Below are 27,639 nucleotides of genomic sequence, written 5' to 3'. Positions count from 1 at the left end.
AAGCCACATTATAAATTATTTGAGATCAAAGGAGTTAGACCTGGCACAGGCTTTACTATAAGTACAAATGTCTCATAAAAGTAGCATCACCTGTATGAATATGCATAGGCTCCTTCTGTGATATGCCCCAATTTATATCATCATCTTTTGAAAAATGATATTTTAAAAGGACACTTGGCAGCTCTAGTAAGAAAATTCTTAAGAAAACAACCTTATTTTGCCTCCTTGTCAATCTTAAACACGGGAACAATTTAAATGTTTAAAGTGAAAGACATTTTAAATCTGTTTACCATGATTTGCTCAAAGATACTGGCAGGCTTTTTCAGTCACAGTAAAACCAAGGAGTTATACTGAGGCAGAATTTTAAAGCAAAAACATTTGAAAATCATAATAACATTTTATGTACATAAATTTGGTATCTAAATAAGAGAATTTTATAACCCATGATCTTAAAAATATGTAGGATTATTATTATTAGAGGTAGTATTTATTTTTAGGGAAAGACAGGGCCATAAAAGAAACCCAGCATAACTTACTTCTTTTATAAGAATCTCCTTTTTAACAGGTGGTTTACAGGTTCTGGAAGAACTCATTCTCTTAAGGGTTGACAATTCTGCAGTTAATACTATTCCAATACTACAAATCCTTCTTTGCATTTTGTCTAAAGCTGTTTCCTTTTGGTTCCAGTTCTTTCTTCAGGGTAATAAAATAATCTGTCTATGCTCTCTCCCATGTGTCAAATCATTTTTTTTAAGATTTTATTTATTTGAGAGAGAGAGAGCATGCTCGAGAGAGAGTGCACAAGTAGGGGGAGAGGCAGAGAGAGAAGCAGGCTTCCTGCTGAGCAAAGTCCCATGTGGGATTCTATCCCAGGACCCTGGGATCATGACCTGAGCTGAAGACAGATGCTTAACTGACTGAGCCACTCAGGTGCCCTCCATGTGGCAAATCTTAAAACATTTTTAGTATTATCCTCTCTACACTAGAGCTTTTCTTTTCTGTGTCAAACACCCTCACACTAGAGCTTTTCTTTTCTGTGTCAAACACCCTCATGTCCCTTAACCATTTCTCAAGTTACTAATTAACAGAAAACTTATTCTCCTGTTTGTTTTCAGGTTCTCAACATTCCTCTCATCATGAGTGGTGGGACAAGCCAAAAGTTTAATTGTGGTTTATCATTTTTCTTAATGAGTGGAAGTTAGAAGACCAAACTGACAATAAACACAGTTGATAGTGCTTTGAAAATTGTAAAGTATTATAAAAATGTGGAGGAAATGTGTTATTATTTTTCAGTATTCTCTTAAAGATTAATCCAATTTTTTTCCTTATTTTTTAAAGATTTTATTTATTTATTCATGAGAGACACAGAGAGAGGCAGAGACACAGGCAGAGGGAGGAGAAACAGGCTTCCATGCAGGAGCCCAATATGAGACTCAATCCAGCAATTCCGGAGGCAAAGGCAGATGCTCAACCGCTGAGCCACCCAGGCATCCCCAATCTTTTTTCGTAAGAAAAAAAGGACCAAAACCTGAAGATCATTTCCAGGGGGCATGCAGCTGGTTAAGAGTCAGAAGTAGGAGAATAGCCTAAATCTCAAACTCTGAGTATTTACTGTTTACTTATGAGTTGTTGTTATTTGAAATAGAGTAATGCTATTATTTCATATCTAGTAAGTCTCAAACACCGTATTGGTACTTGACCTATACACTTTATTTAATTGACACAGCTTTGTGGAAGTAGTACAATTAACTCTATTTTATATGTCAGAGAATTCCCATCCTATACTCATGCAAGATTATATATGCATATTCTTACTGAAATCTCCCTTGGAAATTCAAACTGTTCCCTTAAACAGTTTCAAATTACTGTTATCTGGACCAGCGGAATTATTTATTTATTGATTTATTTACATGTTTTAATTAAAATTCCAGTTAGTAAACATACAGTGTAATACTAGTTTCAGGCATACAATATGGTGATTTATCACTTCCATATAACACCTGGTGCTCATCACAAGTGCTCTCCTTAATCCCCATCCCTCCACCCACCTCCGCTCAGATAACCATCAGATTGTTCTCTATAGTTAAGAGTCTGTTTTTGTTTTTTTGTTTTTTTTTAAGATTTTATTTATTTATTCATGAGAGTGAGAGAGAGATAGAGTCAGAGACACAGGCAGAGGGAGAAGCAGGCTCCATGTAGGGAGCCCGATGTGGGACTCGATCCTGGGACTCCAGGATCACGCCCTGAGCCAAAGACAGACACTCAACCACTGAGCCACCCAGGTGTCCCAAGAGTCTGTTTCTTGATTTGCCTCCTTCCTCCTCTCTCTTTTCCCCTTTTGCTCATTTGTTTTGTTTTAGATCACTGGAGCTCAAATGTTTTTTTTACTGCAACTCATTATTTGTTAAAAATTGTGCAAACTTTCAATAAATGTGTATGGTTTTGTTTATAAATTAAATGTATAGGTACTAATATATTAACATGTGCATTAGTAAAATTGGCAATTTAAATGGATGGTCTAAATTTAAATGGAAATTTAAAATTTTCTCAGGGATATTCTGTGTGTCTACAGGATATAGGCAACATACTTTAAAACATCCCTATCTTTGTTCTCTACACGGGGTTGGCAAACTAATATCCAAGGGTCTGCACCTTATTTTTGCATAGCCCATAAACTCATGATAGTTTTTGTATTGTCAAGTGGTCGAGATAGCTCAGAAGAAGACTATTTGGTAATACATGAAAAACATAAAATTTGAATTTTATTTTTTATAAAGTTTTATTGGAACACAACCCTACTCATTTTTGTGTGTGTGCCTCATCTGTGGCTACTTTCACGCTGCAACTACAGAAATGATGCTTGTGACAAGGCCGTATGGCCCACAAGCTGAAAGCACTTACTATATGGCATTTAAAAGAAAAAAAACTTGTGACCCCTGCTGTAGACCAGAGAACTGTTACTTAGAGCAGAAGTATGGTGACAGTCATTGGAAATACAACCTTATGGAGTCCAGGCACTGACCTCAAAGTTTGAGACCTAGGCTATCCTCCTACTTCTGGCTCTTACCAGCTACATGCCCCTTGGAAATGATCTTCAGTTTCTCTCCTTTGATTCTGCATTCGGAAAATAATGACATTGCATTGAATGAGCCCTTTATGCTCCAAAGTTCTTCAGTTTCATAACTCCTGCAACGTGCCATGAATAAACAAATACATCTCATGTGCATGCACCACAATAAGAACCAGACTCATATGGTTCAAAGAATCTTTCTAGACTTGGTGGAATAACTAACTATAGTAATAATAAAAATAAATCTTAGCACTGATAGAACAGTTGGCATCATTTAGTGTAGGGCTAAGAAGTGCATTTTCAAATTGTTACGCTTGAAAGGACCAAACTGCAATTTAGGAAAACGAACACTTCAGCATAAATAAATTATGACCTCCAAGACCATAAAAATGTAAATCCAAATTTAATGAGGAATTAAATACCCTAGGATTTACCATTAAGTCAACAATTTGATCTCGATATTATAAAGTTTATTCCACCTTTTAAAGAGTCTTACAAGTTTTTTTCCTCCCAAAGCTCTCTCATTTACTATCTACTTTACCTATTGTTTTGTTTTTATTCTGAAAAATAAGACTAAAATAGTTATACAACAAGTGCAGTACGAAACACAATATTATAAAAGCAAGCCCTTTAAAAAGAGACTTGCATGGTTCTTTTAATAAACAGGAATAAATTCCTTGTTTCTCTAGTAAGTAGATGTGCTCTTTTCAACTTTCTGAATTATTTCTCTTCATTATTTTATTAACAGTGGCAACAAATATTGTAGATTTTCTACTACAAAGCACGTAACGGTGATTAAGAAATTTTTTCACCCGGAGCAGTTACAGCTTGTAAAAGTATTACAGGAAAACTATGCCAAATAACAGAGGTAGATTTTCCAGATGCCTAGGAAATCCCCCCTCTGTGTGAAAAGCATTTGGAATCTAAATAAATTCTTTGAGGACAATAGGTTACCAGTTTCTCTCCTGCCTTAGAGTCATTGTCTGACTAAAGTTTGTTGGTGATAATGAAGGAGTACGACATTCTCAGACATTGAGATTGTGACTCTATTTGTGTAGTGACCTAATTTCAGAAGAAAAAAATTAGCATGCAGGTTCTAACAAGTACTGACATATTTAAAAACACAAGGAGGCAGACATTTAATGCCAGGCTTGTCCCAGAACATCTAATATGTGCAATGGCAACATCTATATGCAGTATAAAAAATGAAACTTGAAAATGAGTATAGCAATGCACAGATGAGTTTATATCACAAACAAATATTCTAGGGCTTGCTGTTCAACAATTCATTGCTTGCCATCAAACACCAAAATACTGAGACAGAGAGTTGACACAGTTCCAACTTCTAGAGTGAGAGCTCATCAACTAGAATACTAACACACAACTTGAGGGTGTATCTTTATTTTTTTCTACTTCTGTATCCCTCTTCCTATGCCTATGCCTCTAGAAGCATCACTGGCCTCTAGTGTTTCAGGATTTCTTTTCCTTCAGGGCCCACAGTTCTTGGTCATGTCGCTTCAAAGAATGAAGAGATAGACTAGATGAAGAATGGTGGGCAGCAAAGCAAAGTTTATTGGGTATAAAGTTTATTTAGTACAAAGCTCTGAAGAGGGATAAGGAAGCACCTGGGTGGTTCAGTAGTTGAAAGTCTGCCTTTGGCTCCCCTGCAGGGAGCCTGCTTCTCCCTCTGCCTATGTCTCTGCCTCTCTCTCTGTGTTTCTCATAAATAAATAAATCAAATCTTAAAAAAAAAGAGGGAGGAGACCCGAAGGAGTTATGGATTTAGTGTTTAAATACAGGGGATCTTCTGAGCTCCTTGGTGTGGGCTGTTTTAATCTGATTAACCCTGCATGCACCTGTCACCCAAATGAGTTTTTGTTCAGAGGCTCATCTACCTACCAGGTAGATGTTGTTCAGGTGGGAAAAGGTGGAGGACTCCTTCCAGAGTGGTATTTCCAAGCCTCAGGGATCAAGAAGGCAGAGGTGACCGCTGCCCTAAGGCATGCTGGCCAGCCACAGGCCACCAGATCATGCTGGCATCTGCCTTTGGCTCAGGTCACGATCCTGGAATCCTGGAGTCAAGCCCCATGTTGGGATCTCTACTTAGCGGGGAGTCTGCTTCTCCTTCTCACTTTACCCCTTCCTGCTTGTGTGGTCTCTCTCTCTCTCTCTCTCAAATAAATAAAATCTTTTTAAAAAATTTATTGAGCTCTACATGCAAAAAGGTCAAATAAATTATAATTATTAATTTGGATTGTTTTCAGTACTTTACAATTTAAAATTCATCGAATTTCTAACAATCAACAAAACAAAAAGACAACTGACTGAATGGGATATTTGCAAATGATGTATCTGATAAAGTGTTAGTATTTAAAATATATAAAGAACTTATACAACTCAACACCAGAAAAACAATCTAGTTAAAATATGGGCAGAGGACATAAACAGACATTTCTCCAAAGAAGACATACATATGGCCAATGATATACATATGGCCAACAGACACAAGAAAAGATGCTCAATATCACTAGTCACTAATTAAAAAAAAAAAAAAAAAACAGTGAAATATCACCTCACACCTGTCAGAATAGCTAAAATCAAAAACACAAAAAACAACAAGTGTTAGTAAGGATATAGAGAAAAGGGAACCCTCATGTACTATTGGTGGGAATGCAAACCGGTGCAGCCGCTATGAAAAACAGTATGGACATTCTTCAAAAAATTAAAAACAGAATCAACATATGATCGAGTAATTTCACTATATACCCAAAGAATTGGAAAGCACTAATTGGAAAAGATATATGTATCCTATGCTTATTGTAGCATGATTTACAATAGCTAAAATATGTAAGCAACCCAAGTGTCAACTGATAGATGAATGCATAAAGATGATGTGCTATATATACACAAAAGAATATTACTTAGCCATAAAAAGGAATGAAAGTTTGCCATTTGCAACAATATGGATGGATTGAGACAGAATAACGGTAAGTGAAATCACTGAATGTTTCCTGAACTTTGACAAAAATTAAGTTCAGTAAAAAACCAAAACTGAACAATAGTAACAAAAGATCCTAAGTCAAAAGTAATCTCCATGTTGCTAAATTCACTGTTTAATTTATATATATATATATAAACTTATGTATCTTTTTTAAAGATCAAGACAGCACACATGTGCAGAGATGGGGAGAGGGGCAAAGGCAGAGGAAGAGAGGAAATCTTAAGCAGATTCCCCGCCCAGTTCAGGAAGGAGCTCATCATGGGGCTTGATCTCAGGAACCTGAAATCATGACCTGAGCTGAAATCAATAATTGGATTCTTACTGACTGAGCCATCCAGGTGCTCCTCAAATTTATATTTCTATTCAGTTCTCAACTGAACTCCACCATGTGATGTGCAATGAAAAATTTGACATCCATTTGCATGGTTAATAGTCATCCCAAGTTCATGATATTCAACAACAACCCTGATTTTGTATCCCTGCAGCCTTCTCTTCTCAGTAATAGGCAACTCTACTCTTCTTGCCATGTAGACCCCAAACTCTGAAACCTTGACTCATCTCTCTCACCCTATATACAATCCTCTATTCAGCAACAAAATGATTGAGTATATCTTCAAAAGATGCCTAGATTCTTCAAAGCTCTTGCTCTTTCTATTACTACCAGTCTCTCACTCGGTAGTTTAGCGCCATAACCTATGAATAGTTCTTTCGCTTCCATCCCTGTTCCTCTTCCATCTCTTCTCAACACAGCAGAAACAGTGAGCATCTTTAAATGCAAGTCAGCTCATAATATTCTTCTGCTTCAAGTGTGTTTCACTGTAAGTGAAAACAAAAATGCTGTAATAGACCATAAGGCCCTACTTGAACCTCCCCAGGCTCTTATATCTCTGACTTCATATGCCTTTTCTTCCCCTTACTCATTCTTCTCCAGCCACTCTGGCCTCCTTACTTTTCTTTTTTTTTTTTCTTTCCTTACTTTTCTACACACCCATGTGCCACAGTCTTCACACTCACTAGAGAATATGTGGCTCACTCTCTCTCCACCTGTATGCATGTGCTCGGTTGTCTTATTCCCTGGTCAACAAATATGGAATTACAACCTAATCTTACTATCCCTGGGGACATCCCCATTTCTCTTTTCTGGTTTATTTTTCTCTTGGGCACTTATCAGCATCTGGCCTACTATATGTTGCTTTTTTACTTTTGTACTGCTCATATTCTCCCACTAAAATGTTAAGGTTTTTGAGGGTCAACCTCTTTGTCTCTTTATTGCTGTACCTTCGATCAGTGCCCATGCTCAATCTCTAGAAGGCACTCAGAAAATATCTGTTATTTAAGTGAATAAAGTTCACAACTTGTATAGTTATTTAAGGAACATATCTTGATTCCCTGTTTTGTGTCTTTACCACTGTAATCTCTCTCCGTCTAGAATATATGTTGCTCTTGGCTTACTTTAAATTCTCTCCAATGACTTTGGTCTTCTAGTTTCTTGATTCCCTACATCTTGCGCGCCCTCTTCCCACTTGGCAGGTTGGGCAGCCTGTTTGCTCTCCTGGCCTTGCATGAAGTCACTTGCTGTCCCACAACCCAATGTCTATCCCTTGAGTTTCTTGACGCCAATTTACACGAGTCTGGCTGGACTTTTTCCCCATTGCCTTAACGGACTTCTCTATCTTGCCTCTGGATGGACCCCAAAAGATAGTACCTGCCTCATCCCTAAAGCATGTTTGATTCCATTTATCTGGTCTTTCCAGCCTATTCCATACTGTTGCAGTCTTCCCCAGCTATGCTGCAAGATCCAAGCCTGCAAAGTGCCTGATTCCTACTTTTGCGATCTTTCTTTCACTTTCTCAGGTACAAGCCAGTTCAGGTGAACTTGGACTTTGGCCTGAATAAGGAGGAGAGAACTTCTGGACCCCCAAAATTCATGTTACCAGGAACAGGCAAATGTGAGACCTCTGGATTCAAGGTAGGTAGGGCTGTGGGTTGTAGTTCTAAGAGTCTGACAGACTCCCTTGAGTGTGCACCTAATGGTGGTTTGTCTTCACCTCAAGAGAGAGAAAATCTCTCCTCTTAGGATGTTAAGATGAAAACTTCAGTCAGGAATATACCTTTGCACCACCTTTCACTATGCACTTCCTGTTTCTTGGAAGCTAGGAATGCAAAGTTGCTTTTTTCTTCCTCTTCTCTTCTCTTTTCTCTGTTCTTCTTTCTCTTCTTTCTTTTTTTCTTTTCTTTTCTTTTTCTTAAAGGCCAGGTCTCTTGGATAAATTAGATACAAACGCTTTTCATGAAATCTGCAACGTCTTATAATTGAAGTGTGAACAGGAGGTATATTGGAGTTTGGCAGGAAAAGAAAAAGATATATGTACAAGCATAAGATGGCTAGCAAAATCCTCATATTTCTGGGTGACGCCTGGAGTTCAGCATGGCTGATATAGAGTGAATACAGGGAAGTAATTAGACATAATACAAAAAGAGGGGCACCTGGGTGGCTCAGTCGGTTAAGCATATGCCTTTGGCTCAGGTCATGATCCCAGGAACCTGGGACTGAGTCCTGTGTCAGGCTCCCTGTTCAGCGGGGAGTCTGTTTTTCCCTCTCCCTCTGCTGCAACCCCTCCTGTACACACACTCTCTCTCTAATAAATAAATATTTTTAAAAAGATAAAATGAAAAAATTAGGCAGATTTGATTAGATAATTCCTAGATAAAGAATCCAAAAAGGCTCTGAAGTATTTTTGAGGATGCACAGATTCCTTAGCAATTATATAAATGCAAGTAATATCATGATGTGATATCATAATGCACCCATTCAATTAATAAAATTTGGAGATAGGTAAACCCATTATTGTTGAGGGCATGATAAATCAGTAACTCATGAATTCCTAACACATAGAACCATCTGGAAATAAATCTGGGTGTACTGAATGGATTAGGTATGCACGCAGCACGTCATTGGAATGGAATCTTTGGTAGAAGTGCTTCGCTCCATAGGGTCAGGAAATGACTGCTTCAAACAGGCCAACAGTTGATTGGAAATAGCAGCTATGGCTACAAAATAATAAAACTAATGTCTATGCACTACCAAAACCCCTTCTGGGAAGGATGTTGATTAATTTGTATAAGCAACTGAGGCTTTGCTTTCTTGTTGCATTTCCACTGTACTTTATTACCACATTCATTTCACATCTTAGGAATTATTACCTTATTTTTCTCCATTCTCTCATTTCCTACTGGCTCTCTGATCTTCTTATCTCAGTGTAGTGTTTACTCCAACTACCACATTTATATCCAACTTTTAACCCATTTGTTTTATAATACTTTGTTCTACAGACTTCATTAAAATTCTGATAGATACTTTTATTGATGCAATTTTTTTATAACTGGAAAAATAATATACCCTTCCTGTTTTATAATATTAGACACTTCTTCTTTCTACCCATTGAAATTATAGTCTCGTTTGTTAATTTTTATTCAGTCAGCATAACAATTAGATGGAAAAATTAATCAGGGAAATTTTCCTAAAGTAGGTGAGCTGGGAAGAAATGTTTATTCCATGCTGGGGAAAATGAAAAGGAGAGCATTCCAACTGATGGGAAACTCAAAGGCATACCAATAAGCAGCATGGAAGAATGGAAAGTTGGCTAGATTTAGCTAGAAGGGAGAGTCAGTCTGTAGAGGGAAAAGATAAAATTAGAGAGGTACAAAAGTGCCAGTTGACAGAAGACCTTGAATTAAAAGCCAAGAGTTTAGACTTGATATAGTAGGAGTAGCTGATTCTTGAGCAGGAAGGTGATGTGATAAAAATGGCATTTGCAGAAGATTATTTCAGCCACTTACAAAAGAATAATTGTAGCAAAAGGACACAGGAATTAGGATCCTAGCAAAGAAGTTATTGTAACCCTTGTTTGAAAAGAATCAGCCTGAAGTCACAGAAAAAAAAAAAAAAAAAAAAAAAAAGGCCAAAATGATGAATAAGTCAGATTCTATAAAGCAAAAGGTTTCAAATCTTGGTTATTGGCTCACCTATTTCAGAATCACCTGGAATGTTTGTTAAAATGTCATATTTCTATAATATATGCCCAAATTCTTTAATGTTATTCTTTCCAGGGGAGGAATGGAAGCAAGTTCCCTACATGATTCTTTTTTTTTTTTTTTTTTCCACATGGAGGTTTGAGAAGTTCTGATCTAGAGGAAGAACTAAGAGAACATGGTAACGATACCTGATAACTATACATGGTAACTATACTTAGAGGTGAGAAAAGAGTACAATGAGTCCATGGCAGCCAGTCTAGGACTCAGGAAAATATGATAGAGCAATTAATAGAAAAATAATTAATAGATCTTATTATTTTGAGGAGTTTTAGGTTTCCAACAAAAGCGAGCAGAAGGTACACAGAGTTCAAATATACCCCCTGGCCCTACACATTCACAGCCTTCCTGCCCTGTTATTACACCCCACAGAGTGGTGCACTTGTTACAACTGGTGAGCCTATCTTGATATATCCTTATCACTTAAGACCCATAGGTGACATCGGTTTCACTCCTCATGTACATAATATGGGTTTGGAAAATTTTATGACATCTGTCCACCACTACAGTAACATACCGAGTAGGTTAGCCCCCCAAATTCTCTGCGCTTTGTTAATTCATTCCTTCATCCTCCTGAACTCCTAGCAACCACTCATATGTATATTGTCCCCAAAGCTTTGTTTTTTTCCAGAAGTCATATAGTTGAAATCATGCAGTACACATTATCAGATTGGCTTATTGAACTTAGTAATAAGCATTTAAGGATTGGTAGCTCATTTCTTTCTCTCTCTCTCTCTCTTTTTTTTTTTTTTTTGATAGTTCATTTCTTTTAGGTACTGAATAATATTCTATTGTCTGGATGTACTACAGTTTATTTATTAGTCACTTACAGAAGGACATCTTGGTTGCTTCCAAATTTTGGCAATTTAGAATGAAGCTGCTATAAACATCCATGTACAGGATATATGTTTTCATCCCTTTGGGTAAATACTAAGGAGCATGACTGCTGGATTACATGGTAAGAGTGTTTAGTTTTTTAAGAAACCACCAAGCTGTCCTCCACAGTGAATGTATCATTTTGCATTCCCACCAGCAATGAATTACAACATAAATTTAAAGCAAACTTCTATCCAAAAAAATAGTAATAACCTTCTATCATAATAGAAATCATGATAGAAAAGCATTCATGGTAGAAAAGATGCAAAATTGTGTTGCCAATGTAACAGAATCAAAATGAACAAAAATCCTCACAGAAATAGACTTGAGACAATGAGAGACCTTGTGGGAGTTCAATGTTAAACACAAAGATTTTGAAAATACTGCACTATTGATGACATCTGCAACTGTTAAATACCGGATGTTGCTTTACACAAAAATATAGGGTCTAAGACATAGGTGTCCCCACACTAAGTGGTGGAAAGAAGTGTCAGAAGACGTAATGTTTTTTTTTTCCCAAACTTGACTTGGGACAGTGAAACCTTGGAGTGCTTATAAAATTTCCAGATTCCCAGGTATATCTAGGAGAAAAAAATGCAGGAATTGGTATTTGGCAAGTTTTTTATGATTGCTCAGAGGCTTATTGTTTCCTAATGAGATTCGTAATTCTATAATAGTCCACAGAGGGATGGCTGTGGTATATACAGGTGTAAAATACAGACCTGTTTCTAGGCATGGCTAAATGACATTACATTAGGTGCAGATGGAAGTACTCTTCTAGATTTAAAGAACAGTGGCTCTCAGTCTGAGGTGATTTTGTCCCCCACAGGACAGTTAGTAATGACAGGAAACAATTTGATTGTTGAAATTGGGGTAGAGGGAAGTATTAGTTGCATCTCTGGGTACAATGCAGTGATGCTGCTAAACATCCCACAATGCAAAAGACAGCCCTCATCTTCCCACATCAAAGGATTATTGGCCCAATACATTGATAGTAATAAGACAGGAACTATAAAATAAAAAGTAATAATAGTTAAATGCAGTATGTGAATCTAGTTTGGATTATAATTTAATTTTTTTTTTTTAAATAACATTGGTAGCAGCTATTAAAGACCTTCTCAGGACACTTTTGGGCAATCGTGCATGAGCTAGACTACATAATAAAATTGATATTTTTCTAAGGTGTGATCTTAATATGGTTAGAAAAATGAATGCCTTCTTTAAGTTACACATGTTGAAGTCTGAACCTAGTTTCAAATGATAGAGCAAAGAAAACAATGTACACACATATGCATATATATCTTTGAAGAGTGATGACATAATTGTAAAATATTAACAAATTTTAATATAGGAATAGGAAGATAAATGTTCATTTATTGTTCTATCAGTTTCTTGGTATGTTTGAAATTTGGTCATAAAATAAAAGTTGTGGTAAGTGCTATTCTAAGTATTTTAACAATGTATATTTGGGATTTGGGCCAATTGGTTCCTTAGGATTTGTTTGATCCTGAAATCGTTCTTGATCGCCATCTTTCTACTTCATGAGACCATTCCCCCCACTTCCTATTCTTAGTCATTTAAAGTCCCTGAGAGGCATTTCCTCACTGAAACAGAGGCTTAAGCAGTTGACATGCGACTCAATGAAGAATCCGACAGGTAAGCCCTGTCTTCTTTTATTTCACTTCTCTTCTCTCTTTGTGTTGTGTAGATGACTTTTGCTCTCAGGGGGCAACAATTCCTGACTGTCTCACTAGAGTGAAGTCTTTCACTTTGGCTGTTGGGTCTAATTACCCTGCGTGGTACCTCTGAATGGGAGGCAACTCAGTGGTTTTCAAAACCTGTCCCTTCAGGCACACAAAATAGGAAAAGAGATAAAGACCCACGCTGTTTTGCTTTCACTGGAGTTATCTAAACCATACCTTAGCCACTTCCTAATCGTGAGATGATAACTCGAGTGACCGCATTCCGACTGTGGTAAGGCTGTAGCTCTCTGGCTGTCTCCTTGCCCTGCTATGCATTCCAGGGCCATCAGCAATTTCCCTGAAACAGTTCTTTAAAGTTTGGACAGTTTATAAGATGCTTCCACTTTTATTAAGGTTACTATTGTTTTTTTCACTATTGTCAAACATCTACAAATATTTTTCAGTGTTTCATTGTGCCTTGCATACTGGTGCACTTTGTAGATACTTGATGACTTAATATGGCATTGGTTTGAAATATGGGAGATCCTACAACTGGCCAGAATACTAAAATATTAACGGAAAGTTCAGATGGCGGGGGGGATTCATTTGTCAAGAATAATTTTTGAGAAGTGTTTAATTAAAGTCAGTTTTATATTCCCCAAATCCTAGATAAATAGATGCACTGATATAAAGTTACTGAATTTACTTTCTTGTCTTTGATGTTAATGGCTGTATGTTGGTTACTTTTGAGTTAAAACCATACTACATTTCTACAACATAGGGCTGACGGTGGCTTAATGAAAGTGGCTTCTGATGATGACAAAACTATGGATCTTTCTGACCAGAACTAAGGACTCTCTAAATGCTGTTTTCTCATAGTTTCAATCTCTTAGAGGTCTGAAATCTCAGTGGGATGAATAGAAATATATTGGGATTGCTTTTGAATTCTGCTGTTATGACGGTGTAGGAAATTATGTCTTAAACACGCAGGCTGGCTCTCAGTTTCATTTTATAAGTTTTATCAAAACCTAAAGCACTTTTTTAAAGTGCTTTTTCCCCCCAAAAGTCCTATTTCTTTCTCTTATGTCTGTACACATACACTTTGAACAGTAGTCTACATAAATATTTAGCATCTAAGTGAATATTTCTAGACTTTATTTTTTTTCTGTGTGAGATCAAATCATTTCTCAGAAGTTTTACAATGTTATGTGAACATCAACTTTCCAAATGAAGCCTGACTCTTTAAATAAAATTTCCTAAATTAAAAAGGTTCCAATGTAAAGCTTTATTTCCTAAAAAGAACTACACAAATATGTTCACCATTTTAGATCACTGAGGCATATCATTTAAAAATTATCATTTTGCGGGATCCCTGGGTGGCGCAGCGGTTTGGCGCCCGCCTTTGGTCCAGGGCGCGATTCTGGAGACCCGGGATCGAATCCCACGTCGGGCTCCCGGTGCATGGAGCCTGCTTCTCCCTCTGCCTGTGTCTCTGCCTCTCTCTCTCTCTCTGTGTGACTATCATAAATAAATAAAAAGAAAAGGCATTCTTAAAAAAAAAAAAAAAAAAAAAAGGGGATCCCTGGGTGGCGCAGCGGTTTGGCGCCTGCCTTTGGCCCAGGGCGCGATCCTGGAGACCCGGGATCGAATCCCACGTCGGGCTCCCGGTGCATGGAGCCTGCTTCTCCCTCTGCCTGTGTCTCTGCCTCTCTCTCTCTCTGTGACTATCATGAATAAATAAATAAAATATTTAAAAAAAAAAAATAAAAAAAAAAAATAAAAATTATCATTTTGCAAAATGAAACATATTCTAGAATCATATGCATATTTACTGTACTAATGATTATTCTGAATAATTATTCAGAAAGAAGAGCTGGGTTACACTTTATAGTTAGAGTTGAAACGGTTTTCTAATAGATACTTTGTGGCTATGATAATTATGAAATTTGAACTTTAGACAGTCAAAATACTCAATTTAATTTAATGTTTTCTTGGAATTCAGAATATGGTGATGAGTAAAAAAAAAAAAAAATTCCACAAAATAGTATGTAGTTTTTTTTAACATCAAAAGTATGTGTAGATAGATATAGTTTTATAGATAAATAGATACAGACAAACACACAGAAATCTGGAAAGGAGTATACTGCAAACTTTAACAATATTTATATTCAAGTATTGATAATACAAAAAAGATGAATGGGTATTTTAATTCTTCCTTTGTGTTCAGTTTTATTTTCTAAATATTTCAATAAACACACATTAAACAGTAAAAAGTGTGTTTGCCTTAAAAGACACTGAACACTTACACTGCTTGATATTAGGATTCTGTGGAAAACCCAAACTTCTCTAATATGTCAGCATGTTTGTTGGACTTAAAATATTTCTGGTGACAGTCAAGATCAAGTATTAGCTTGCATGCAGCAGAGCCTAAATTATCCTCTCAACAAACTGTATCAGATAATGATGACATAATAGCAAAAGAGTATCTTCTGGTCACCAAATTAATAAAGGATTTAACTTCTAAGTGACATCAGACATGTCAAATAATTTCAATATATTCAACTACAGACAATAAATGGCAACGTAGTATTATTAGCAAAAAACATTTTGGAACCCTTGTGGAGGAGACAAGGTGAGAGATTATCCTGCCAACAGGTGAACTTACAGGGAGCCATCACAGGCAGCACCAGACAACAAAGTCTTGCTAAAGTGTAACAACAAATATAGCATATAACATTCCTATGTCAAGGAAGAAAAGTAGTTGGCCACTCACCTGAGCAGACCAGTAAGAAATAAAGATGCTCATTTTCAATAAAGGTGCTGAGTGAACCATGAGCTTAAAACTAAATGTAAAAAAAAATAAAAATAAAAAAAATAAAAAAAAATAAAAAAACAACCTAAATGTAGTAGACTGTGAGTAAAGGGCTCAGGTAGGATAGATTGCACACTATATTATTCTTGTTACTTTGAGATAAGCATAGATAATAACACAAATACCAGAAACATCTTTTATCATGCCCATAATGACAATAAATTAGGTTAAAATTAAAATGTATGCATTTATTTCCACTTCTTACTTCTGAGGTAAAGTTTTCCTTCTAAACATCCAGTTTCATTTTGTTTTGTTTTTTTGAGGTAGGCAGGGCAGATAAGAAACACAACTGTGTAAAAAGTGTCATAAGTATGAACAAAGTAATTTGGGGACGGAAGACTAGTAAAGTGATTGTTGGGATTTGGAGAAGGCATCCCTTTGGAGGTCATATTTGTGACGGATTTTGAATTATAAACAGTTTTGTATCTTTAATGGCAACAATACAGGCAGGCATTTGGCTGACACTATATGGTATGCTTGTCAGCAAACATTACCAGTGAGTCATATATTTTATGTTTTTGAGGGAGAAGGGACAAATACTTTAGAAATTTCATGTGCATATGGCCAAGCTAATGTTTGTATGTTTCCTCCCCTTTCCAAAGGGACAGAACTCAGGAAACTTATAATCAAAGTTCCAAGTTTCGCTCCAAAATAGACCTGGTTATAACTGAATAATAATTCAATTTAAGACCCCAAAGTTTCATTGGGAAAATAATATCAATTGGGTCTAAATATTAACATTCCACAGGTTTAATAACATCCAAACAACATACTATATAGTGCAATAGTTGGTGACCAACCTAACTAGATCTCTGTCTTGATTTCCTAAGGTTTCAGATTCTGATTCTACTTGAGAAAGTAACACTAAGAAATCTTTGAAGGGAAAGTAAAACATATGTGGTATTTTAGCATAAGAATTCATGAGTTACAGATTTGTTTCATTTATGCCCGAGGTCTAATAAAAGTGATAGAGTCACAAAGTGGTAAGAAGCCCATGAAGATAAGCTAGAAGTAAATGCTTGTTCATATTCATGAGGATATTGAGGCCCAGAGAGAATTTTAGTAACTTCTTTACCAGACATAGCATTAGCCAAATGTTCATCCAGGTTCAGCATTTCAGTAATAGTTGGAAACTTTAATACTTTACTTGCTATAATGGACAGTCAACTAGTAAGAAAATTAACAAGAAAATAGGAGACTTTGGGGCATCTGGGTGACTCAGTAGGTTAAGCATCTGCCTTCAGCTCAGGTCATGATCCCAGGGTCCTGGGATCCAGCTCCACATTAGGCTCCCTGCTCAGTGGGGAGTCTGCTTGTCCCTGTCCTGCTGCCCCTCCTCCTGCTTGTGCTCTCTTTGTCACTCTCTCAAATAAAAAAGAATTAATAAAAAGAAAATAGGAGACTTGAATATTACTACAAACCAACTGAAACTAATAGACACCTATAGAATACTCAACAGTAAAATTATATTTTTTCTTCTCAAATGTAAATGAAACTTTTTTTAGGATCAACCATATGCTAGGCATAAAACAAACCTCATTAATGTAGAAAAAGAATAATGATAAAATGAGGCATGTCTTCCAATCATAATGGAATAAAAGTAGAAAAAGAAACCTGGGAAATGCATAATTATGTGGAAATTATACAACACTTCTAAATTACCAGTGGGTCAAAGAAGAAATCACAGGAGAAATCAGAAAATACTTTGAGAGGAATAAAAAGAAAGATACACATTATAATAAAACTTATGGGATTTAGCTAAAGTAATGCTCAGAGGGAAGTGAAATTTTATATCTATAGATGCTTATATTTATATAGAATACATATTAAATATATATAAATACACAGATATAAACACATACACAGAGGCAGCAAGATCTCAAATTAATAATAACCTTTCTACCTAAGACAGAGGAAAAAGAAGAGCAAAGTAAACGTAAAGCAAACAGAAGGAAATAAATAATTAAGATTGAAGTGGAAATACTGAACTAGAGAAGAGAAAAAATAGAGAAAATCAATGAAACCAAAAGCTGATTCTTTGGAAAATTCAACATAATTGATAGACCTTTAGCCAAACCGACCAAAAGGAGAGGTAGGGTGGGAGTAGTGAGGGAAGAAGAAAGAGAGAAGACTCCAATTACTAAAATCAGAAGTATAAGAGAAGACAGTGCTACCAACCACTAAAAAAAATTAAAATTGTAGAATATATGCTTGTATATTAAGTAACTTCGATGAAATGGATGCAGTCCTAAGATGACACACTATTAAAACTGACTTAAGAAGAAACATAATTTTACATGTAGAGATTAAATTAGAAAATTTAAAATGCTCTCCAAAGGGTCCAAGCCCAGATGGCCTCCTTGGGAAATTCTAACAAACCTGTTTTTTTTTAAGGTTTTATTTATTTATTTATTCATGAGAGACACAGAGAGAGAGGCAGAGACATAGATAGAGGGAGAGGCAGGCTCTCTGGGAGGAGCCAGATGTGCAACCATGATCACCTATATAGACAAAGAAAAAGTATTTGAAAAAATTCAACACCTTTCCATGATATAAATACATACATACATACATACATACATACATACATACAATAGGAATAGAAAAGAGTCTCCTCAAACTGATGAAGGACATCTACAAAAATTCCACATCATGATTACTGGTGAAAGGCTGAGTCCTTTCTGCCTAAGAGTAGATAAAAGATACACATCTGTTCCCTTCACTTCTATTCAACACTGTGCTGGAGGTTCCAGCCAGGACATCTAGGTAAGAAAAAGAAATCAAAGGCATCAGTATCAAAAAGGAAGATACAAAATTATCCTATTTATTGTTGATATGATCTCTTATATGAAAATCCTAAGCAATTCACTAAAAGATTATTAGAACTAAGTCAGCTTAGTAAGGCTGCAGAATACAAGAACAATACACAAAAATCAGTTCTGTTCCTATACAATTACAATAAGTAATCCAAAAATGAAATAATGAAAATTCCATTTACATCAAAAAATAAACTCAAATACATTTAACAAAAGGAGTACAAAATTTATACTGGGAAAACTACAAAATATTGTTAAAAGAAATGAAAGAACATTTAAATAAGTGGAAAAAACATCTCATATCCATGGGTCTAAAGATCTAATACTGTTAGGATACCAATATTCTACAAAACAGAAGATCAGATGAGAGGAGAGGAAAAAATAAAACACAATCATTATCAGAAAGGGAGACAAACCATAAAAGACTTAATTGTGGGAAAAAAACTGAGCGTTACTGGAGGGGAGATGGGGGGGATGCGATAAGTGGGTGATGGACATTAAGGAGGGTTCCTGATGTAATGAGTACTGGGTATTACATAAGACTGATGAATCACTGACCTCTACCTCTGAAACCAACAATACATTGTATGTTAATTACTTGCATTAAAAAAAGAAAAAAGAAATATATATGTCTACAGCACACATATGCGCACCCCTGTGCAAGATAGCAATACTCTCCAAATTGATGTACAGATTCAATGCAATCCCTATTAGAATCCCAGCTGGCTTCTTTGTAGAAACTGGCAAGCTAATTTAAAAATTCACGTGGATTACAAGAAATTGAAAAGAAACAGAATAACTTTGTAAAGGAACAAAATTGGAAGCTTCATATTTCCAAATTTTAAAACTTATGATGTGCAACTATAATCAGGACAGTATAGTAGTGAGTAATGGATAGGTGAGGCTAGGTAGGGAAAGAGGTAGGGGGTGAAGTGGCTATGGTCACCCAGGGGGCTATGTAACCAGGCTCATAGAAATCCCAGATGTAGAGAAATAGACATGATACCTACAAGAGTACTTTGTTCTCAAGATAGATAGGAGTCCACCATGTTTGTTCTAAATATAGACATGGGGGGATCCCTGGGTGGCTCAGCGGTTTCGCGCCTGCCTTTGGCTCAGGGCGCGATCCTGGAGTTCTGGCATCGAGTCCCAGGTCGGGCTCCCTGCATGGAGCCTGCTTCTCCCTCTGCCTGTCTCTCTGCCTCTCTCTCTCTCATGAATAAATAAATCTTTAAAAAAAATAAATATAGACATGATATTGATAAGAAATTTACCAAGTTCCCTGGTCAGTTTCCTACAAAAGAAAGACCCACCATAAAAGCCCTTAATGGCAACCTATTCCGAACTCTTACCTAGAGGGCTCTTTTTTCTTTTCTGTTCTCACCTTCACTTAATAAACTTTCACTTCACCTCCCCCTTTTTTCGGGAAGACTCTGTGAGATAAGAAGCCTAAAATCCTGCAACAGTAGTGACATAAGATAGATTGATAAATAGAATCAAGAGTTCAAAAATAAATCCATGTGTCTTTGGCCACCCAATTTTCAACAAGGGTACCAAGACTGTTCAACAAGGAAAGAAATCTTTTAAATAAATAGTGCTGAGACTTTTCTATATTCAAATGCAAAAGAATTACATTAGACCCTTATCCTACAGTATATACAAAATTAAAAATAAATCAAAGACCTAAATATAAAAGCTAAAACTATACAACTTTTAGAAGAAACACAGTGGAGAAACTACATGACTTCAGATTTTACCATGGAGTCTTGGATATGACAAAGGTGTAAGCAACAAAAAGTGATTATAATGGAAAATACAGACAATAATAAGTGGCGAGGATACAGAAAAATTAGATTCTTCATACACTGTAGTGGGCAAACAAAATGGTATAGTCATCTTGAGCATCCTGGCAGTTCTCCAAAATTTAAACATGGAGGTTTGACTCAGCAACTCTTCTCCCAAGAAAAATGCCCACACGAAATCTTATACACAAGTTTTCACTGCAGCTTTATTCACAATTCCAACGAGGGAAACAACCCACGTTATCAACAGACGTATGGTATATCCATGTAATGGAATATTAATTTGCCATAAAAAGGAACAAAATACAGGGGCATCTGGGTGGCTCAGTTGTTAGGCCACCGACTCTTGATTTTGGATCAGGTCATGATTTCCAGTTCCCTGCTCAGCAGAAAATATGCTGGAGATTGTCTCTCTCCCTCTCCTTACTCAACTCCCACCCTACCCCCAGTGCACATCATCATCCTTTCTCTCCAAAATAAATAAATCTTAAAAGGAAAAAAAAAGAACCAAAAAAGAACAGATACACATTACAATATGGATGAACCTTGAAACCTAAGAGAAAGAATGCTAAGAGAAATAAATTCTAAGAGAAAGACACCGCACACACACACACACACACACACACACAAAACCTATATAAGACTGAATTTATATGAAATATCCAGAATAGGCGATTCTATGGAGACGGGAAGTAGATCACTGATTATTCAGGGCTGGTGATATTAGAAAACAGATGCGCAATAACTAAAGGACACAGGAATTTTTTTTGAAGTGATGAAAATGTTCTAAGTTGAACAAGGTACAGTTGTACATGAGTATTCTAAAAACCACTGAAAACTATACACTTCAGATGGGTGAAGTGCAAAGGCATGTGAATTTCATCTCGAAAAAACTCATAAAAATGCTGTTCGAGGCCTCTACCAGACGAATGTAAATTGCGGCTAAAGAAAACAATTTTGCTTTGTAGTTTTATATTGCCTCTGGCATTTCAGATATATTACTTCAAGTGATCTCAGAGACAACAGGGACAAATAAAATTAAACGTAGATAAAGAACTTTCAGGAGCACCGATGATCACTCACCTTTGCGGACGGGCTTACTTTCCAGATCCCGGCCGCCTCCGGGAGGGGCAGCAGCGCAGGCCTGGCCACGTCCGGCCCCCACAGCACGAGCCAAGACCCGGAGCCCGGCCGAGGATGACACCAAGACGCTGATGGCGACCTTCGAGGTCTGGCGATGGGGGGAACGCTGGGTGACTGTGGGCGCCACTTCCCTTCATATGGGTGTTCAAATGGGTGTCGGTGGTGGATCCCCAGGAGGAGGAGCGACGAAGGGGAGGTGGCAGGGCGGAGAGATCCCGAGGCCGGGAGCCTCCGGGCTGGGGTGCCAGTCACTGAGGGAGGTGGCCTTCTCATCCTCAATGATGAGGACAGTAGCCAGAGTTTCCTTCCATTCAGAAGGCTCCCTTGCAAAAGTGCACTGAACCCCACCCTGGGGACATCCCCTACCTAGCTGCCCTGTGTCACCTGCTGGACCACCGAAGAGGTCCTTTAGGGTGAGCCCCCAAGGGTGGGCCAAGAGAGGGATCCTGGGGAGCATAACCGTAGGCAGCAGTGATGAACTCCCAATGCTGACCAAGTACTGCTGGAGGCTGAGGCCAGGAAATTTATCCCATCTTTGAACCGGTGTCAACTGTCCTGGAAGTAACCGGGTTGACAGAGAGAACTCATCACATCTGCCCAAATGTACCCAACCTCTGAGCTGGCCTGCCAGTCCTGATGCCCCAGACGTCCCTTTGGCTTTTTTACAAATAAAGGCCTTTTTGTAAAAAATAAACAAATAATAAATAAAGTAAAATAAATAAAAAAAAATAAAAGAACAACTGTATAAATTGATACTTTTAAATGTCAAAATCTCATTTGAATTTAAATCGCCTATGTAGTGGATAGTAATTAAGCAGCCCGTAGATTTCTGGCTATGCTTCCCACATTAAGCAAAATCCTTTTTGTTGTTGCTGGTTTTAATTTGTCTGTTTGATTCTGAGTAATGGTAAAGTGAAGGCCAAAAATATTTTACTTTTACAAAATTGAGTTTTTGGTTCCTTTTGGTTCTTAATTATTTTAGGATAGTTCTTTCCATATAAGAGTTTTGGTGAGTATTCATTTCACTCCTGTTCAATTCAGCTGTTTGAATACCAGGTCTATTTTTATGACATCTTCACTTTTTTTTCAATGAAAGACAAAGCTATGTAAAAGCTAACAAACGATCCAGTGATTATTTCTAATTAAAGGGATTTGATTTAAAAAAAAAAACTGGTGGGAAATTAAAAGGAGAGTATGGTGTGCCCTTTTCATGCATGTTTGTACTAGTTCCCATTGCTGGGAAAATGATTTAAAGTATAGTATGTGCAACCTGTTTTTCTGGTAATTACAAATGAAGACATATGTCTTTGCAACAAGAAGAAGCCAGCTACCATTTTAAGCATTCCTCTGCCCCTGCTGAGTTAATTCCAATACACAAAAATACCAACAAAGGTAATTGTGAACAGAGCATCCTCCTGCTAAATCTTCCTTTTGCTGAATTTCTTCCTTTTGAATTGCAAGACTCTTAAATAGAAATGGAAGTATCCCAGTAAATTGTTAGGTTTACTTTCCTTTAATACTCAAATCATGCCAGAAAGTCATAGGGGGGAAAAAAAAACAGTGTCTAGACAAATTATATTTTCCTTTTCTGTTCTCTTGCCTTTACCATGCAATTCATCAACTAAAAAGATTTATGGATGCTTCTTGCTTATAAATTTGACAGATTAATTTCCCATTTATACACATTTTAAATTCAAATACATGGAACATAACTATAACACATATTGAAGAGAACTCAAGCTATTTCTAAATTAGTCAATCTACTGATGGTGTACTATGTAGAAAGAGTTAAAAGGATCAATATTAACTTTTCAACTTGTACCACTGAATAACGTTGACTCTTTAGTAATAAGTAGGCAGTTTGCTTTACTGATAAACTGTTTTCCTAAGTGTCTACTTAGTAAAGGTATGAGAAAAAAAAGTGTGAGACCAAAGCAAAAGTACATTGAAACAATTTAACTAACTGAATGTGTTATTTTATGGTCAGACTGTAGCATTCAGTATTCTCCAAACATTTAGCTAGTTGATATTAGATATGAAGTACTGTTCTGAGTCCTTGAGATAAATTGTTAAGGATTTAGTGGGAAAGACAGACAAATTGCTAGGTTATGTGAGAAATGCTATAGTAGACACATGACTAAAGCAGTCAAAAGGAGGAAAAAAAATAATTCTGACTAGTTTGAATCTGAAAGAATTAATTTCACAGAGAATATGCAAACATACATATCACACATCAATGCACACATGCACACAAAATAATCCCAGTATGAGAAACCATACTTGGAGTAGTCATGGGATTGCTTACTCTGTTATGAAGCGATGGGAAGGGCAATATGGTTGTATCTGGTGATCTTTTACCTGCTTAAATCCTCAATTCCCCAAGTGTGTGGACACAGAAGTGCTAGGGTAAAGGCAGGGGTTTCTTTTATACCCAGTTAAAAAAATCCTGATTTATTCAGTCAATAGGAGGTTCTTAGAAGTTTTAGGGAGAGGGCAATGGTGGCAGTGTGGGGGATGTACCAGAAGTTAGGTCCCAAAGAAATAAAAAATAACTTTTTGCCATCGTCTAGGAAAAGCACTACAATACTTACCACTGTTGCTGCCACAACCTCTACTTTCTACTGTCACGACTACGACTATAACCACCACTGCTACCACCCCCACCACTATTGGATAGAATTTATTGAGTACTAACCATATACCAAGGACTCCTTTACACTTTCAACATGTACAGTCACACTTGATCCTCACCACAGTTTATATGGCAAAAAGAATCATAGGGAACAGTCAGAACTTCTTATTTTCCCCACTCATTACTGCACTCTGTGCTGCCGCTTAATCTCATCCAGATATGCAGGCTCTTGCCTTTTTCATCGTATCTCAATCAACTCCTGATCTTTTCTTCTCGGTTCTCTTCCAAAGGCCTGATTTAACATCTGTACTGTTCCATACCAGTATCCTTGATCACTCTGCATCTCTATCATTCCACAGGAGCTGCTTAGTAAAATTTCAGCATTAGATCAGTGCTATATCCCACATCTCTGCTTTACAATTATATAGCTGAGGACTCTGGATTATATCACTTAAATACGTTGACTGGCACAATAACAATTCAGGGTTTCCAGTCATAGCAGTGCTTTCAGCACCACTGACCACCCTTTATAGATTTTTCATCAGCTCCACCTCTTGCTATGGCTTACTGTGGCTATTTTGACACATTTGCCACAACTCACGAGTCATCTGTTCCAACAGGTAATGGTCACCATTGCAACAGAATGAATTTTGGAGTCACTGGTATCTAGATCTTAGTGGAAAGTGTGTGAAGGAATGGAATCACCATTTTCAAAAATGTATTTTATTTTCAAAAACACTACCCACAAATAGGATTTCCATAAATACCACCTGTCAGGGTTCCAGTTCTATACTTAAGTCTAAGAACTCAGAAAATCCATTTCCCATTCATACAACATCCACAGTATTTAAATTTGTATTTAGCGGAGAGAAGACATTTCAGAAGAAATGCTCACAATTAATCTTTTGACCTCAGATTTAAACCACTGTTAGACATAATTCATTAATAGAGCAGATCTTAATACGAAGACCTAACATCTTTCAGAAATACATCAGATGCTTTTATGAAAGTGCAGACATCCCCTTCTTGGTATTCATCTTATTATTTTTAGCATAGGCTTTCAACCTCCTTGAGGTTTAAGAATACAAGACTCATAAAAAAAAAAAGCTGACAGGAGAGTAGTCACCCAAAGTAAATATATTTTTCATTGTAGATCTCTAGGAGGCTCATGATTTAGTATCACCCAACTTTTTAACCTCTCATGTCACTGCTTCTACTCTGTCATTTATGTCCTTGTATTTACTGATATCTGGATTTGCCACTATTTTTCTAATTCTGACATTTCAGACCAGTCAGTATACTGGTCTGTAGGTTTGTCTTTCCATTTGTCAAGGAAAGCAATGACCAGAAGAGAGTTTCAGGGCATTCAGGGCAGGTTCATCAGACCAACCAGAATATGAGAATTTCTTAGAAAACTAGAGCTAATAGAATTTTTCAAGACCCCCTCTAGTTGCAACCTGGCTTCAGGCCATATTTTTTTTTTTCTGGATTAATACAAAATGCCTTTTTCCTAGGTACTTTCAAATTTGGCCAAAAGGAACTGACTCTTTTTCTTATGTATTCACATGAGCTGAGCAATCAGGAAGACATAATGTGGTGGATCTGTTAAACTTTTGGATTCATTAATTTTTCCCTTTTATACTTGCTTCTGAAGAAATTTGTCTCCATGATCAATATAGGATCAAACATTAAATAGAAGGAATAAGGAATTGTACCTTAAAAGTTTAAGAAAATTTAAAAAATAAATAAAAATTTAAGAAAATTCTTTAACCTAAAGAATAACTTTCAAACACATGTTCTATTTTTTTTTTTCTATTCTTGTCTCTAGCAGGTAGTGAAAGTACATACCTAAATGATGTTACTTTGGGTTTAAAAAGGTTTGACAATAACCTTTCAGAACCCACCAGTTTGTAAATCAAGAGGCTTCTATATATACTTACAGGGCAAACAAGTGATATACAGGACATATACCCAATGAGCAACTGCAATATATGTTTCATGGCAGAGAGTTAATGGAAATGCCTCAGGTATTAAGCTAAAAAGTGCATCATTATGTCAATTAAAAACATTAATTGTGGTAATTACAAGGAGATCATAGTTTATACAGAATTTAGTTATAATTTATACAATTATCCTCACTTATACAGAAAAAATAATGAAGCTGTTTATCTAAAGTATTTACCTAACTGAAAATTGCAACTACTGAGAGGCTACATTTACACAGTCAAAATACCAATTTGAACGAGACTTGCCATAAGCCTACTTGTAAGGTAAGGAATTCCCCGAGGACAAGGTGGTTTGGAGAGAATACAAGACTTCTAAAAACACAACATATTGCCAAATCAGATTCCTTAATTTTTACTTTGTTTGAAATGAGTCTCATTTAAGTGTAATTGCTAACATCTAGCATTAACCTCCTCTGGCTGGGGAGCCAGAAGGCATTTCTGTACATATAAAATATGAGAGATGGTTCCTGATTTTCTGAAACTGAGTAAGTGGATTCAGTTCAATTTACAGACTATCGCAAGCAAAAATAAAACAAAAAATGAAGAGGAGGAGATAGCATTCTACATACAAACTTTTTTGGTTTCTTCTTCGCATTCACAGAACAAATCTAAATAAGATTAGAGTTTGTTTGCTGGTGTGTTTTGGTGGTTTCAAATATTGGTTTTGAGCAGTCTCTAGAACAGATTTCCTTTGTGTGATCTTGGTCAAATTGGCTATTCTCTTTGACTCAGTTCATCTGTAAAATGTGATTGTGAAAATAATACCATCCATATGGACATTATGAAGTTCAGTTTTCTAATACTGTAAAACACTAAGAATAGTGTTTGGCACAAACCAAACAGTATGTAAGTGTTCACTATTATTATTGGTACAAGAAAATGAAGTACAATTCAAGAGTATTAGCCATCAGGGGTCCAAACGAATAAGTAAAAGTCAGAGAAAAGATTCTACTTGACTATAGTCTCTCTCTACTTTGCATCTAGTTTCAGAAGACTAATATCCCAAAGGGGTCATAATTGGTATCCTAGAAACATCTGAAGCCAGTTGTGCTTTGTGATTGGGAAAGCTCCCCATAATTTGCCAATTCTCCAGATAATACTTTCTCTTCCTGTAAATCTGTCCTGGGATTTCAACACATACATTGGAATCCAAGGTGTGTCTGGGTGTGCTTTAGTTATACTTTCCCATGACAGAAGCCTCACTATATATTTAAAAGTACTTGCATATTTGAGACTTAGATTCCACTTCAAGAAAGGAGACAAACTGCAGAAATGTAGGAATTTAAATAAAATATCTTCTTTTCTCCAACTTGGCCTATAATTTTTAGGATGGAATAATGGTCTTCCTACATTTGGAAAGGCATAAGTTACTATATAATATTACAACCACTCACACATTTTGCCATTATAAGTCAGTAATGTATTGCACTAACATTATTTTGCTGCTTTCAATATTTTTTTGGCCATGTAAATTGAAAAATACCAAAAAAAAATATACTGGAAGTTTTGACATGGTTAAACATCAAGCTAGAGCCCTTTCTCCCCCCTACAAATATCCACTTATATATCAATGAATGGCTATTTAAAATGTATTTCTTCAGACACCAGTAATATCATCCTCTATGTTATTGTAAGATTACCTCTTTA

The 27,639-nt window shown here is 36.5% G+C and overlaps 1 protein-coding gene and 1 pseudogene across 6 annotated transcripts in view; one reads left to right on the top strand and one right to left on the bottom strand.

Annotated features, from left to right (window-relative positions):
- Nucleotides 1-27,639, bottom strand: part of ROBO1 (roundabout guidance receptor 1) — a 1,126,854-nt gene that overhangs the window by 705,225 nt on the left and 393,990 nt on the right. The window lies entirely within an intron of this gene.
- LOC112661674 (B-cell CLL/lymphoma 7 protein family member C-like) lies at nucleotides 12,670-22,087 on the top strand (annotated as a pseudogene).

The sequence above is a fragment of the Canis lupus genome, chromosome 31 (assembly GCF_003254725.2).
Source record: "Canis lupus dingo isolate Sandy chromosome 31, ASM325472v2, whole genome shotgun sequence".
Taxonomy (NCBI): domain Eukaryota; kingdom Metazoa; phylum Chordata; class Mammalia; order Carnivora; family Canidae; genus Canis; species Canis lupus.
The sequence above is the reverse complement of the archived record's forward strand: the minus strand, read 5'-3'. Positions and strand labels throughout refer to the sequence as shown.